Consider the following 15,801-nt stretch of genomic DNA (forward strand, 5'->3'; position numbering starts at 1 on the left):
ACACACAACATACTTGAAAATGTTTGTTTAACCGTGATCATTTTCAGTGGGTTAAAAATGATATACCACACCTTTGTCAAAAATGGCTGCTAATTGACAAGTATACAGCTTTCTAAGATGCATTGACACGCCTGGGTTCATGGGTTCACAGAAAATAATTTCACAGTTGTTTTTTTTTCTTTACTGTTTCACAAGAAGGGTGTGCAGAGAGGTTCTATTAACACTCTGCAACCAACAGCTATTGACTTGTTAGATTTTTTAAGAAACGTGTTGCGTTCAGGCTTTTTCTGGTGTATTACTTTACTTACAGAAACCAATACCGATTAATAAGGAGCAATCATAAAAAAGACTGCAGTTATTTCCCAAATGGCAAAGTAACTATAAAGAAAAAAAGTGCCTGGATACATTCATTCAAAACTAAGTAAAATGACATCTGACATGTTAAACTTCAAGCAGCTCTCTGCCCCAGGCGTTCAAGAAAAGACTTCAATCTAGAGGTTAATTACTTGCATGTCATGTGACTCAGTGGCACCATCAAACCACTTGTTTCATGGTCGCTTTCACATGCCCTATCATACTATTTTATGAGACGTACATGGCTGATGATTAAACAGCTTCCAAATATTCTCAGGAATCCTTTATTAAAGCAGCATATGCTAAGCATATCAAAAGTGCACTGCTGGTTTAACTAATTCAGTGATATGCTTACAGCACACTATTATATTTTATTAAGGGGTAACTTGAATGCAATAACCCATAAACTAATATTGAATGTAGGCAAGATTGCTCAAGGACATTTGGATTAACTATGAGATTATTTATTTTGATTGAATGAATTCTACATACCAAAAAAAAAGAGCTAGAACTGTATAGTAGTTTCTTAGCTGTAACAAACTTAGGTTCCAATCAGCATTTAAAACAGAAATGTATTGCCTCTAAGTTTATATTAGTTTTTTTTTTTTTTTCGAATGTTTGTGAGATAGAACAACTAAATTTACTGAAAAGAGTTTGACAGGGGTTTATAATCCCCCCCATTATTTTGTTGAAGATATTTTAGTTAATTGCTTGTTTTCTTACTTTAATTTTAAGAAAATAACTTAAAAGTAGGGTTACCATATTTCAGATCATCAAAAATAGGACACTTCCCAGGGGGTTGCTGACGGGCAACCAATTTTTATTTAAGATTAACCTTTCGTTGTGCAAAATGAACACGGAAAAACTAAATTTAAACTAAACTGTAAAGTTTATTCTACATTGAACATCTGAAAATGATTTTAAAAAAATGGCCTGCATTAAACACACATGTAACTTTTTACAGTCAGTACTCAGTCAGTATTGCTTAGCAATCAGAAAAGTCTTTGCAAGATAACTGTCAAATCTGTGCACCGAACATCCCTTTTCTACTGTGCTTCTTTTTGTATCCATGCATATTTCTCTGCAGAGAGGATCTTTCTCAGCAGTGGTTGAAGTACCTCTGAAAGTCTTTCCAAGATGTGTGCCTGAAGTTGTACTGCACAAGCAGGATCCCTTTCAGTGACTCACCAGTCAAGTTGTTCCTTTCCTTTGTCCACTAGCTTTGCATCAGTGAAAAAACTTGCTCTACATTTGCATTGTGAGAGGGAACAGCAAAGAACTGTGCAATCTTTAACAGTGCTGAGTGACATTCAATGTTTTTGGACCTGTTCAAGTTCTTGAGCTCTTCATCACTTTTGCAACCTTCCACACATTGCTTGAGATTGCTGAACTGATCAAAGCACTTACCTAAACAACAAGAAAATGTTTTAAGTTTGGAACTCACTGTAGCTCTGTGTTGTTTACGACATGTATTGACAATGTCGACCCAGGGGACTTTTTCGACCTGAAAAAAGAAACAAGGACCAGGGGTCACAAATGGAGATTAGATAAAGAGGCATTCAGAACAGAAAATAGGAGGCACTTTTTTACACAGTGATTTGTGAGAGTCTGGAACCAACTTGCCAGTAATGTTGTGAAGCTGACACCCTGGGATCCTTCAAGAAGCTGCTTGATGAGATTCTGGGATCAATAAGCTACTAACAACCAAACGAGCAAGATGGGCTGAATGGCCTCCTCTCGTTTGTAAACTTTCTTATGTGCTTATGTTATCGTCTGTGCCCTGCTGCAGTTTTTACATTTTTTTTTAAATACAGTTTTCTTAAATACCAATACAGTACTAGTAGCATTTTAATAGCAAACTGTATTTATCTTACGTACCAGTATTTAAACCTCAGCATCTCCAGAAATATATTTTAAGGGGAATTCTCATACCTCCCATTAAAGTCTACATTATGCCACGCTGGCTTTGGCGTTCAGGGATAATAAAGTGCAGATTTTAACAAGAAAATTGGAAGGTCTCAAACCTCCACTGGTAAAAGAACAATTTGTCAACACAATACATACCGGTAGTCATTTTGTTATGTAAATCTCTTTGATTTATTTGTGAAGGGCAACTGAAAGAAATAATTCCTGTTTATTTATGTATTTGGCAGACGCCTTTATCCAAGGCGAATTACAAGTGTTCCCTGGCAATACAAGGTTACAAGAATATGTATATAATATATAAGCCTATATAATTTGTATTTATTTATTTATTTATTTATTTTCATTTTTTTCTAGTGATGGCCAAAAAACAGAAAGATAAAAAATATGAAGTCAGATCTTTTTTTTTAATTGGTTACAAAAACCATTGGTTGGCAAAAATAAGTTCATCCGTGCATTGTACTATTTAACTGCAGGGTAAAAAATCCTCAACAGCCAATCAGCGTGCAGCACCCAAACATTCCGTTTTATAAATAAAGATTAATTATACATGGAGATTCGTAGCGCTTTGCTAGTACCTCTTGGATAACTTCACATGTTATTAATTCACATAAATCAATTTTAGCTGTAATTACCAATTTAAAAATAAAACAATCCATTTTTTTTCCTCTTATTAAATTCGTGTTAATGAAAAGTAAACTAGAACCATTCTTTAAAACTCAAATTTTAAAATAACTTTGCTTCCAGAAACAGGCCCACCCATCGAATTGAAACAAAGAAAGGGAAGTCTATGGTTATTCTTAATATTATAGTGATTTCTTTTTATGTGCTTATTTTTCAGTCAGCTATACTGTTTATTGTGTGGTCCGCCAAGATAAAAAAAAAAAATCAGGTGGGCCGTGAACAAATAAGTTTGAGGACCACTGATCTAGGCTAAACGAATCAGCTATCCCATGACCAATCACAAAGATAACGAAAGTAAGTGTAAAGGGCTTCGTTATTTATTTATGTGTTTATTGCAAAAGGTTTTTTTCTTTTTAATATCCGTAGTAGCTTTGATATTTTTATAAAACGTTGCTTATAAAATAACCAAACTATAAAGCAATATAATTTTATGAGTCAAATGGCAATAATTTTCAGTGCTGAAGTCTCGTAAGCATAATGTAGGACTTCCAGACATGTATCTATCTAAAAAACAAGTTTTTCGTCAATTGTACGGCTTTTTAGCATGATAAGACGATTTAGCCACCCCTTCGAGTCGTACACTGTTTTAGACGCGCACTTCCTATAGTGTGTGGAATGTGCGTGCTATATCACATAAATAATGACTGTGGAGAGAAACCCGGACAATGTGTCTTACTGGTTTCCAATTGTATTGTAATCTCCTTCCGCCATCTTACATTTAATTTCTTTTTCTAGCTCACAAGCTTTTTTCTAGATTATTTTAAAATAAACAAATAGATGCATAATAATCTCTCATATGAATGTATTTGTTCATAAATACTATTGTATTTTTTGTATAGTAATGGATCATATTTGGAAGTTTCAAACTAAGCCACTGTTGCAGTTTGAGCAGTTCTGACAGTTCAATGAAAATTATTTCAATGAATGATGTATCCTACCAGAAGACATGCAACAAATTAGAGCTGTGTACATGTAATGGGTTTATCAGTGTGCGAACATCATGTTTGCAAACCTTGCTTAAGTAGGCTAATAGGCTTCCAATGTATTTTGGTGACTATGCAGGAGCTATGAGACCTGCTAATCATTTTTGGGATTAGTCTGTGGTAAAGGACAGAGATATTTCACCCTCAGGATGAGAGGTAAAATATATCCAATATTCCATTTTCTAATTTGATGCCTTCTTTCTTTTCATAATACCACAATATATTCATTATCCTAAAACTTATTAGAAAATGCATGTAAAAAGACAATAAATTAGATTCAATTTTGAGGGAAGAGAATGCAACATCACGCAAATAATACATGATTCAAGTGCCTGCGACACATTCAGAATGACTGCCAGGTTAAAGGAAAGATGAATTTCTGGCCCTTTTTTTTGGTCTTTAAATATAGAGTCGCAATAAGAAGATCAGTGGAATGGGCTGAAATAATAGAATATTCATCCCCCTAATCCATATGCAATTCTTTGGAGTCTAGTTTTTTTTTAAAAATGCATATGAGGCCTGTCTGTATTCAGGATTTAAATAAGTTGTCTCTCTCTTTCTCTCTTTTCCTGTAAAATATACAGATATCATTTCTGCACTGCTGCACCCACAATGACAAGGTTAGCACTTTTCCTCATAATAAACGAAACAGACGCATGTTTAAATCAAAAGAAGAAATATTTGAAATATTTGAAAATCCATATAAAAATTATTTTATATTATTTTGCTTCATCATATGCTTATTTATCTGGCCTGCCAAATAAGTCAATTTCACTTACATTACCCCTCCCACAATTACTACTATGGGTGCAGCAGTGTTTCCCAAACTGTGTCTCGCCAATGAATCTCAGGTGTGTCGCAAAAGTGTCTTACCGTATATTTAAATGTTTGTGTTTTTTTGTTTTTTTTAAACTCATTGCTAATGACAATGCTCACTAACACTAAATGGCTGCATTTTCACATGCATTACGACATCCTGTTGTCTGCTAACAGCTAGGTGGCTTTTAGTGGTCGGTGTCATTAGCAATGAGTTTGAAACACAAACATTTCAATATACATAGGGCCTCATTCACTAAACACAGTAAGCCCCTTTACTGCGTAGTTTGTACACCTGCTGTATGCACTTACCAGTGGCAGACAACCTAGCATGTGGAAAAAGTACCGTGTTCAAGTCATTTAAAATAATGAATAATGTGTGAAATGTTTGCAAATTAAGTCACAAAGTACCGCGAGGGAGGTATTTGATATGCAAACCATATTCACTTAAGGGTGCTAACTTTACTAGGTGCCTTAGCATGTGTTAATACCGCTTATTGAAACCAGGCGGTGTCACAGAACCAGCAGAAGAGCTGCACAGGAGAGCAAGAAGAAGAGTCAGGGAGAGAGTATTTCAGACCAGGCAGACGATACTGGGGCTGTGTGAGGAGGGGGTAATAACTAGATACAGATTGAGCACACTAGCCTTAATGTAGGGCCCCGGAAAATTCACGATATCACAAATTTTACACAAATCATTTATTTTATGTACAGTATTTTACATTATTCTTCACCTCCCCTGTTCATTTTATACTTTCTTCAAATAGAAGCAGCGCTACAGTAGCTGTACACGGTCTGGCATCAACGCCATCCGTTCAACTGGTTACTACTGCAACGGGGTCAAACAAATACCTGCTTCATGACTGGTGAATTCCTCATACTGTACAATGACATAACATGCGAGTCAGAGGTGGGAAGTTTAAAATAGTTGTTTAGATAGTGTTGATTTATTAGCTTGCAGTGTATAATTAACATAAAAAATGCAGACAGCTGACAAATCAAATAAAGCTAAATTCATTTCAGCAGAAGATCAAGATGGTGGGATTCTGTTTTGCTCAACTTGTAATGTGTCTTGGATCATCTAAGAAAAGGTACTATTGACAAGCATCTTGACAGCGCAGTACACAAAAACAAGAAAATCAAACTTGAAGTTCAGGGTAACCAATTACTGAACAAGCAGGTCACAATCACAGGATTGTTTAAAAAGAGCACAGAAAGTGGAGAAACACATACAGCCTGATTTTCAGAAGGGGCATTTTTAGAGAGAAAATCGAGTTTTTTTTGCAAGGTTTTTTTGCCACCTAATTATACGTCTCGATTTTCAACAGGGACTGGTTAATTTCTCCTACTCTCAAGGCCCTTTGCGACTCCTGCTTATGACTGATTTAATTGAAATGACAATTGATTTTCAGGTTCATTAACAAGCCAAGTAGTCACATTTAAAAAGTCTAGACTTCACTTAACTGGAAAACAACAAAGTAGCGTGCATGTAGTCTCAACAATTGGAAAAAAGAAAAGAAAGATACATTCTTAACCACCCAAGTTGAGCTTTTGCTCGATGATATTTTAGCACATCAAACTGTTATTTTCGGCAAAAGGTCCGGAGCCACTGCTAAATTTAAAATACGGAAAGATATAACCGAAAAAATAAATGCAACCTCTTCCTAAAAGGTCGAATAAAGAAGTCTAAAAAAGATTCTGGGACCTAAAGTTGTGATGCTCCCCCTAGTCTCTTTAAGTCGCTTTGTATAAAAGCGCATGCTAAAATGACTAAATAATAATAATACTAATATTAATAATAATACAGCTTGCCTATAGAAAAAATATTCATATTATTTACATGCAATAGACTATCTGAATGTTTATGTATGTTTGTGAAATATCATAATAAAAATGTTAAACATTAATATGCATTTGTTACATATGTTTTCAAATGGTCATATGTTAATTATGTATTTAATATATTCAAAAATTAGCCAGCCTCCAACTTTATAAGCCCCTGTTCGAATTTTCTGAACAAGGCACTGTACACGATAAATGAGTTGTGGCATGTGCCAGGGTACTTAGCAACTACATCTGTGATAATACATTGAGTACCACATAAAACTTGCACAGTTAAAGAATGATGATGTTTTTATTCCTGTAATCTGGGGATATTGCAACATGTGTGTAATCTATTACACCTACGTTTGGGAAGCCAGACAACTGATAATTGTGTTTGGTTCTATTTTGTTCCACATCCCCAATTGAAAATAGCATATACCCTTGCCCTACAGAAAAGTGCATTTGTGACATCAGTAAGTATCTTGCACATAGAAGACGGACAGATGTCTCCTGATCTGTTCCCAGCTGTTGTCTAGATGGCACCCGTTGCATGAAAATAAATGGCTACTATACAGGTATAGCGTTACTGCGGGCTGTTTGTGATTCTAAATTAGACTTAAGCAGATCACACAGCTCTGTTATAGTGCCATATACAATCTGTATCTACACTTAACTTGTTTTAGAGTTCGATCTAGAAATGTCTGATGGGGACGAAATATTCAGGATTTACTGTAGGGTTGTTTTTTCCTCCTCCCTTCCCTCTCGTGCTGCAGTCGAAGAATTGGAAGCACTTCGATATTCTGCATTGTAGATTACAGCTCAGCAGCCCTGTCAATGGTCGCAGTTAAAATAAGACACGAGAGGGGGGCATGTCTTAATGAGCGAGTGTATTTTGGTGTTTTGCACCTTTTGAAAATAAGGTGTTATTCCCAAAAAAGAACCAGTTATGAATATCAACTGCTAAACAAGCTGTAATGTGAGTGTATTTTCAAAATTGCGCAAAGCCTAAAATTCCATTGCGCCACTGACTTATACAACTTATTATAATAGATTTCGCAACTTATCTGGAGTTGCAAAGGTGTTTTGCGACCTGTTTTTCCCTCTGCCCCTTTTGAAAATCAGGCTGATAATGTCAACACGTTTGAATTAGTAGAAGCCTTTGTGCAGTGAACATACCGATACAAAGGCTGGTCAATGAAAAGTTTTTTAATGAAAAAAATCCTGAATTGTGGAGCCGTGCGTAACAGTGACACACTCAGACGAGAGTATCTCCCTAAAGTGTATTCAGCACACGAAGAATATTTAAATGGTAAATTTAACGATTCTGAGTCTGCCTGTGTTGTATGCGACAAGACCACTGATGATTAAGGCAACTGTGTTTTGTACATTATTTTCATCCCACAGAGCTTTACAACTGCTAATTCAGAGGCACTTACTGCTTTCTTAGTAGATACACTGCATCTTGACTCTAACCACACAACAGTAGTAGGTCAGGCTATCATTAGGCTATCATTAAAACACTTGTGAAGAATGGCATTGATTTCAACTATGCGTCTGCCTGAGAAACACTAGCTGTTTACGTCTATGCTTAGTCCTATACAATGTTTATTTTTTTATTATTATTTTTTTGGGGTTGATAGGCTCCAGTGATATATATGATGTTATAATTATAAAATGGCTTGGATCAATTAAGTGCTCTGATTGGCTGAACAAGATCACATGACCATGCACTAATAATTGTCTTACCGCACGGCTGACATCATAGACCTACTCACTTACCTGATCTATTAATATTACTCCACCTTAATGATAATAATTAAACATGAGTGACTTTCCACAAGTTAATTTTGACCTTTTAGGAGGACTGTCATTTGAACAATTTCTCAGTGAGAGTTATTATTATTATTTATTTCTTAGCAGACGCCCTTATCCAGGGCGACTTAAACAAAAAATACATTTCAAGAATAGAGTGAAGCAGACCCACCGCCCTCCGATTTCAGAAACAGATTCAAACAAAATTCAAATTTCTCTTGCTGTCTCTGCTGACACAGCAGTTGGGCTTTTAAACAAGGTCTGGTTTGATATACAATTCTATTTTGCTCGCCACGGATGGGAGGGACTGCGCAACCTGACACAGAAGTAATTTGTCATCAATACAGATGAAAATGGTCTGGAGTTTGTGACCCTGTTGTTTAAAGCGCAAACAAAAAACCATAAAGATGTCAATGAGATCAATCGTGAAAGTACTCGTGGTTACATGTTTGCCCAGCCTGGTGATTCTATGTGCCGTCAACAGTTTTAAAAAATATTTACAAAAGTACCTATTGGTGTTAATTACCTCGGAAACATGATTCCTCGCATTTCAGAGCAAGTTGCACCTTCAGTACGTTACACAAACCACTCTGCAGGATTGCTGTCCACATATTATATAATTCTGGTTTACCGTCCAGGGAAATTATTTCAGTTACCGGTCATCGGTATGAAAACAGCCTCCGAAATTATTGGTCAGCTTCTCCTGAAGACCGCAAAGCCTGGAGTAGGATTTACAAAAAGACATCTCCTCCATTCACGGCCTCATACTAAGAAAACCCTCCCTCGATGTCGGCCCCAAGTGCCAGTGCAGTGGCTGGCTGTTCCGTGATTCCTCCCTCAGATGTGGGAAATCAGTCTGCTTGTTCAAATGAATGTTTATGGCAAATAAAAAAATAAAAAGTTAAAAATATATATGTCACAGTGAAACAGTCCTCAGGGACTTTTTTCTCAGTGGAAGGATACATAATACATTTCTTCTTTTATCCTTAAAAAAGCTTGTTTGTGTAATTATTTTCAAGAAGCGAAATAACCCACTCCAGGGTGTACAGTAATAATTGTCTTACCACACACCCTGCCGTTGATTATTTCTTACTCATAAAATGGCTTGGATAAATTAAGTGCTGTGATTGGCTGAACAAGATCATATGACTGTTCGGTAATAATTGTCTTACAACACACCCTGTCGTGGGTTATTTCTTACTTAAATCATTTATTAATAATTTGATGGTATCTGTGGATTTAAAAGTTCATAAAGCATAATTTTTGTTTTTATAAAGAAAAAAGCTTTGGCTTTGTCATTTCAGGTTTGCAGTTAACATTTCTCCCGTGTTTAATATTTTGGGGTTAAAGGCAGTGAATTACACGGTCATTGTAATTAATGTGACAACATCCTGTATGTTTTACAAAACTCAAAAATGTTGCTGAATATGCCATTCAAGGTTGTTATTTAAAAATCTATTTTGTCTGCTTATTACTTTTTTTTTAGCCAACAAGGACCATTTTAAACAACTCTTGTTTGCAGCAAAGGTTTGTTTCATTTTTAAAGATTGTTTCAATAGCAACTCGAGTTCCAATGTTACAACGTACATCCTCAGACAGTCCGGGATATATGAAGATTACGTGGCAGGTGTATATGCAACACTTTCGGCTATGTTAATATATTGATATAGTCAGTATGTGCTTGTGATATTTAAACAGGCTATGCTTAAAATAGCTTAAAATATACAAAAGAAACTGTAAAACATAAATGTTCCTTTTTTAACAATGACTTCCTCTGCTTTGACTGTCTCGCAGGACGCTGTGATTTGGGACACGACCCCCGCCCTCCTACTGAGCGCATTTATTTTGTCCTTAATGTTTCATTGACGTTAATGTTATTATTTGTTTATTTTGCAGATGCTTGGAAGGCGACTTAATGTTCTTGCTGATTCAGCACAAAAAAGCCTTTCATAATTCCCCACCACTTCTTCTGCTAATACATTTAGCTCCTGGTCTGCAAACTTTAGATTCCTCAGAATCATACTTACATTTTAAAAGAGCGCCTTAATTCCGCGTGTTGAATTCTGCATGCTAAATTCTGCGCGTTGTGACAACTTGTAAATGAATCATTTAGCGTGCTTTATTTGTGCATATAATTAGCTTAGTGAACAGAGCTAGCGCTGGTTCATTTTTGCGCGCGGTGTGGCTTCCCCCTGCCATGTAGTAATTCTGGTCATTTACCGTCGTTTAGTGAATGAAACCCATAGTGTTCCGCATTTTTGGTTTTTATCTTTTTAAAAAAAATGTTCCAGGAATTTTATTTTACATATATTAAAATAGAGATAAAATCAGTAAAAAAAATAGTTTTTAATTGAAACATCAGTAAAAATCGGGGCAAAAAAATCTCAGTATACAAAATTTACATATGGAATATGATGCATTGCAGTTCTAGTTTCTGATTAAGTTTAATGTCCCTGGCATGTATGATGAAGCAGAGTCTGTGCAAGTCGAAGCCACATTTTCCCAAGTTAGCTGGTACTTTGCAAACATTTGGCCAATCGCTGTGCTGACTGACATAGTACCTACAGAAGTTATGAACATAGACGCTTTGAAATCATAAAAAGAAAAGAAAATTGACAGAACTTGGCGGTGCAAGCCAGCGGGAGACGCGTCGAAAATCACATTGGACATTTCCATCAATGCGTTCCATAAGTTTACCAACTAAAGAATCACCATTTTCTGTCAAATATTTGATTAAGATTGTCGGCGTTAGGCAGTGTTTTAGCTGATGGACAGTACTATCGCACAGTCACAAATACATCCCTCTCTGCAATAAACAGTGGCTGTTCAGCAATGCACAGCGCTCTGACAAACTCTTTAACACAGTCATTCTGCTCTCTCTTTTTATTAAAGCGCATGTAAAAGCTGGGAAAATACTGAATAATAGACAAAAATCAGGTATAAAATCAGTAAAAACCGACTTCCAGTTAAAAAAAAAAAAATCCTGGAATTTTTCTGTAAAATTCGGAACAAACCGGAAACGCAGAACACCTGAGATTTATTGTCGTAGAGTTAAATGAAAGACGTGTTGTTAGTGCGGTGGATCGGAATAGCTTTATCAAGTACTTTATTAATATTGAGGGAGCAGGAAACACAAGGATGATGGAGTTCAGGCATCTACATCCAAGTCATTGAGCAGATCACAAAAATGTCCTAGATTACATTTTTTTTGGCTTTACTGTCAGTGTTAAAAACAGAGAAGAAATACTTCAATGTGTCATCTGTGCCAAACAAATTAAAGTGCCATTTAGACACAAATCACAAAGATGTTGCAGATAAACCTCGAGATTTTTTTTTTTTTAAAGAAAGCACAGTGCTTTTGAGAAACAGAAACTACCAATGGTTTAGACAACATCAGTCCTTCCAGGTGTCGTACAGAATTCAATAAATGTCTTCAGACATGCTTCAGCAGTTACTAGCAAAGATTAGGAGTTCCGAATTTGCTCTGCAATTGGACGAAGCAACTAACGTGGCAGGTAGGCCCATTTGATCTGTTATGTACGCTATGCAACTGAAAATAAATTGGTTGAAACTGGTGAAAATAATATACCGGTCAGTCATCAGTGTGTAACTCAATATTTCGGTGCTGAATAAGGTGGCGCAAGCTTGAAAAGTCTGGGAACCACTGGGGTACAGTATTGAGCCTGGGCAATGTATACCTTCCAATGAGTGTGAAACGCCCTATGAGGGTGCAGGTCTGCTTTTTAACCCTTTAATTCACAGCCTAGACTATATAACCTGTTAATAGAAAGTGCCCATTTTGAAAAATACATGATATTTTAACCTTAAAAGCTATACATTACGGTAGATATTCAAGCAGTGCCCTTAAGCTACAACATTATGTCTTATCGCCATTACATTTTGCTGTGACTTGATTTATGTAGATTTATTTAAACAGGAAAGAAATAGTCTGGTAAGGTAACACACTGCATACTGATTCTCAAAAAGTCTTTAGCAAGATATTTGGAGGAGATAGCAAAGGAGTATGAATCACTTAGACAAATGAACATCAGCATTATCGATCTGCCTACATTAGCCATCTCATCCATGATAAAAAAGTGGGATTAAAAAGTGCAGGAAATATCACTTCAAAAATGTTTATTTTTCAACCATAGCCTTTAAAAAATCAAGTCAAATAAAGCTATAAGTTTTGATCTGTTGCTAAGAAGAAAAAAAAAACACATTGACAACCAAAATATTCAGCTTCTAACAAAGACTGCGATGACCAAGGGGTAGTCCAATATTCTTGTGCCCCAGCCAAGTTTCAAATGATCTGTGGTATATGTCAATTCCCCCCCCCCCCCCCCCTAATGTGGTCAACTGACTGACCAAAGATAGTTATGTCATATTGATACTTTTTAGAGCATTATTTTCATATTTATTTTTTTAGACATAATGATAATAAAAAAAATTGAAATTAGACAGTCCTTTTTATAATTTGCTTTTTTGTATGGAAATAAAACAATGCTGTGATCGCTAAGATATTTTTGCTTAGAAGACTGGGCTTCAATGGTTGTTAAGAAGAGCAAGTAGTAGAGCAGATGTAGCAGACAAGCAAAGAAGGATCCAGGCTGGTTTTGTTCTTAAGGACTGTTTAGTTCACATTGCTTGATGTGTACAGTGTTTATCAATTGGTCATTGTGATGATCATTGTTTTACTTTTTTCCCAGGAATTCCTTGCACGGTGTACACGATCCTGCATCTGCAGATTGCTGTGGTGTGTTATCAGGTAATCATAAAGCCTGGGTTAACTTCTTGAGAGCAGGGCTCAAGTCTGTGTAAAGCGTTTCATCAATAAGCAGCCGCTTTAGAATAAGTATGTGTTGTTCTGTTATACAGTAATAAGAGAACGACTGACCTCCATAAGAAAACAATAGCAGAATAGTGTCCAAGCTGACACTGTATAGTACATCCTACTAGATTTAAAAAAAAATAATTACCATATATTTACAATCAATTTCATTTCAGTGGGGAGGAGCATCATTCAGGTTCTATAATGGCATAGCACCCTAATTACTAATACAGCATGATGCAAAGCAAATAAAGTGAATTTAGTCATCATAAAATAAATTCAATTTAACTGTCAAAACGTGAAGTAAATGATAAATCATGTTCTGAGTATAAAAGACTGTTAGCTTAACCTTCTCATTCCCCATTAGGGTGACCACCCATCCATAATTGGACGGGACAGTCCCTAAATGTAAAGATCAAGTCCTGGTCCCTGACTAAATGCCTCCAGGATGGAATTTGTCCCAGATTCCTAGACACAGTGCAATCGTACCCTATAAGGCCTACTCCACCAAAGAAAAAAAGTAAGCACCTGTTGAAATTCAGAGAGAAATGGGTATAACGGTCATACACGTGGATTAGGGAAAGTGCAAATCATTCAACAAGAGTTTTTTTATACATTATGTAGAAATTATTTTAGAATTAGATACTAAGCAGAAAAACGATGTTAAAAAGCATTCAAAGTTGACGAGCTGATATTTTATTTTGAAATACTGTTATTAAATATATAGTATAAAATATGTATAACAATATTCCCCCTCCCCATAAAAAATGGTAGATGTTCCGTTTTTGCATTTTGAAAAGGTGGTCACCCTATTCCCCATATTACAAGTAATTTAAACAGAAGTTAGGATTTTAATTTATAAATCCTTCACTGTAGTATTTTGGTACAGGGACCTACAGTAAACTACTTTGTATAGTTCATACTAAACAATACATAATATAAATGGATACAGAGGCAGAGGATGATACATTCATTTATGATAATTATTAAATGTATTGTTCTGGTGTAATATCGCTGTGTGAAATAAGCTGCTATAGAAAAATAAGCTGCTATAGAAAAATTGTATCCTATTGATGCCAATCATATATATGCTTTAGACAAAGAAATGATAACATAATTATTATTAAATAACATACATTTAAATAAACATCCACCACACCACTTTTTAAAGAGAGTTGTGTTCAATTTTAATTTTGTTTAGAAGCTAGACAAATGCAAGACCAGGCAGCCACAACTATGAATAGCCTTTCATTTCTTCTGCTACAGGCCTAAATATTTCAACATCTTCACCAGATTGGAGGGTAAATTAATAAAACAGTTAATATAAAACATTTAGGGCCCTTCAGCTGGTGACAAATACAGATAAATTCCCGGACCATGGAAGCCACGGAGGAACAATTTTGTAGATTTCATCAACAGTTCTAATTATGTTCCTGTCAAGTCGAGAACAAAGTAATCCATAACTGGGGGTCTGTTCATAGAAGATCTGGCATGCAGGAGTAATTTATGCCCAACGTACAAGCCTGGGCCCCTTTTGTATTTAGAGTACACAACACTTGACTAACAAGGGAGTTCAAAAAGGAATTTATTAGGAAAACTGCAAAGGGGCAGCCCTAGGAGGTTTACCAAGTTCAAGACGGTGGGGGGGGGGGGGTGGGGGGGGTGGAGGGGGTGTGGGGGTGGGTGGGGGGTGGGGGGAGATTGCCAACACAGAAATGCCTAACTATACATGAAAACAAATGTGTACTTTCTTTAATTCTGAAAAAAACAATGACTTTGCAGTTGAAAAAACAAGGCAAAACATACCATATTGCTTCGAATTTAAGACACACTTTTTAAACCAATGTTTTCTTTTCAAAAATGGCCTGTGTCTTAAATTTGAGTACAGTATAGTGATTTGTGTATATAAATGTAAGAGAAATATAGATCAGATAGAAATGATTGTTTTATTAATTGAATCCATTTTTCAACATAATAAGGAATAAATATAGTGCACATAACAAATACAAGTTGTCCAAAAATCTATCCATGAGAAAAACAAAACTCTATAAACCAATGAACTCTCTGAGGGCAAATCAATGAACTTGTTTTTTACTTGTGGGGGTGTGTATGTAGAAACTAGCTGACAAAAAAATAAATAAATTTAAAAAAAGCTATCCGTCCTCAGGCACACAAAAAAAGTGAGGAAAGTAGATGAAGAAATACAAGAAATCCATGTCTTTTTCTCTTAAAAAAAAAAAGAGAGAAAAAATAAAAAATTGGCACAGCTGCCGCCGTCCATTCCTTACTTGTTGGGTGCAATCATCAATTTGTGCATCAAGTGGTTCAGAGGATCTACAGAACTATCGTGTGGAAGCGGAGGGAAGCACAGCATGTGGACATCTCTGCTAATTTAGATCCCTTGTGCTGCAGAATCAAAGCTGACAGGGCACTGGCAACACAGAGGCTATTATCCCAAGTGAGAGCTGGCGGACGGCTGAAATTGGTTTGAGTGGCAGAGACAAAAGAGGTGGTAGAAATGAGAGAAGGGAAGAGTGTGAGTGCAGGTAACGAGAGAAAAAAGAGCAATTTGTT

General features: G+C 36.0%; 1 protein-coding gene across 6 annotated transcripts in view; it reads right to left on the reverse strand.

The window, feature by feature from the left end:
• Positions 1–15,801, reverse strand: part of LOC117403235 (estrogen-related receptor gamma) — a 283,889-nt gene that overhangs the window by 184,238 nt on the left and 83,850 nt on the right. For 3 of the 6 annotated variants that reach the window (XM_034005231.3, XM_059024302.1, XM_059024299.1), the window contains one exon: positions 1,799–1,858. The exons of 1 other annotated variant lie outside the window; for it this stretch is intronic. The gene's annotated coding sequence lies outside the window, so the exon portion shown is untranslated. Of the gene's footprint in view, positions 1–1,761; positions 1,859–15,801 lie in introns of all 6 variants that reach the window. 2 more of the 6 variants (XM_059024301.1, XM_059024300.1) reach the window with 1 other exon arrangement.

This window comes from Acipenser ruthenus, chromosome 5, assembly GCF_902713425.1.
Source record: "Acipenser ruthenus chromosome 5, fAciRut3.2 maternal haplotype, whole genome shotgun sequence".
NCBI classification, from domain to species: Eukaryota; Metazoa; Chordata; class Actinopteri; order Acipenseriformes; family Acipenseridae; genus Acipenser; species Acipenser ruthenus.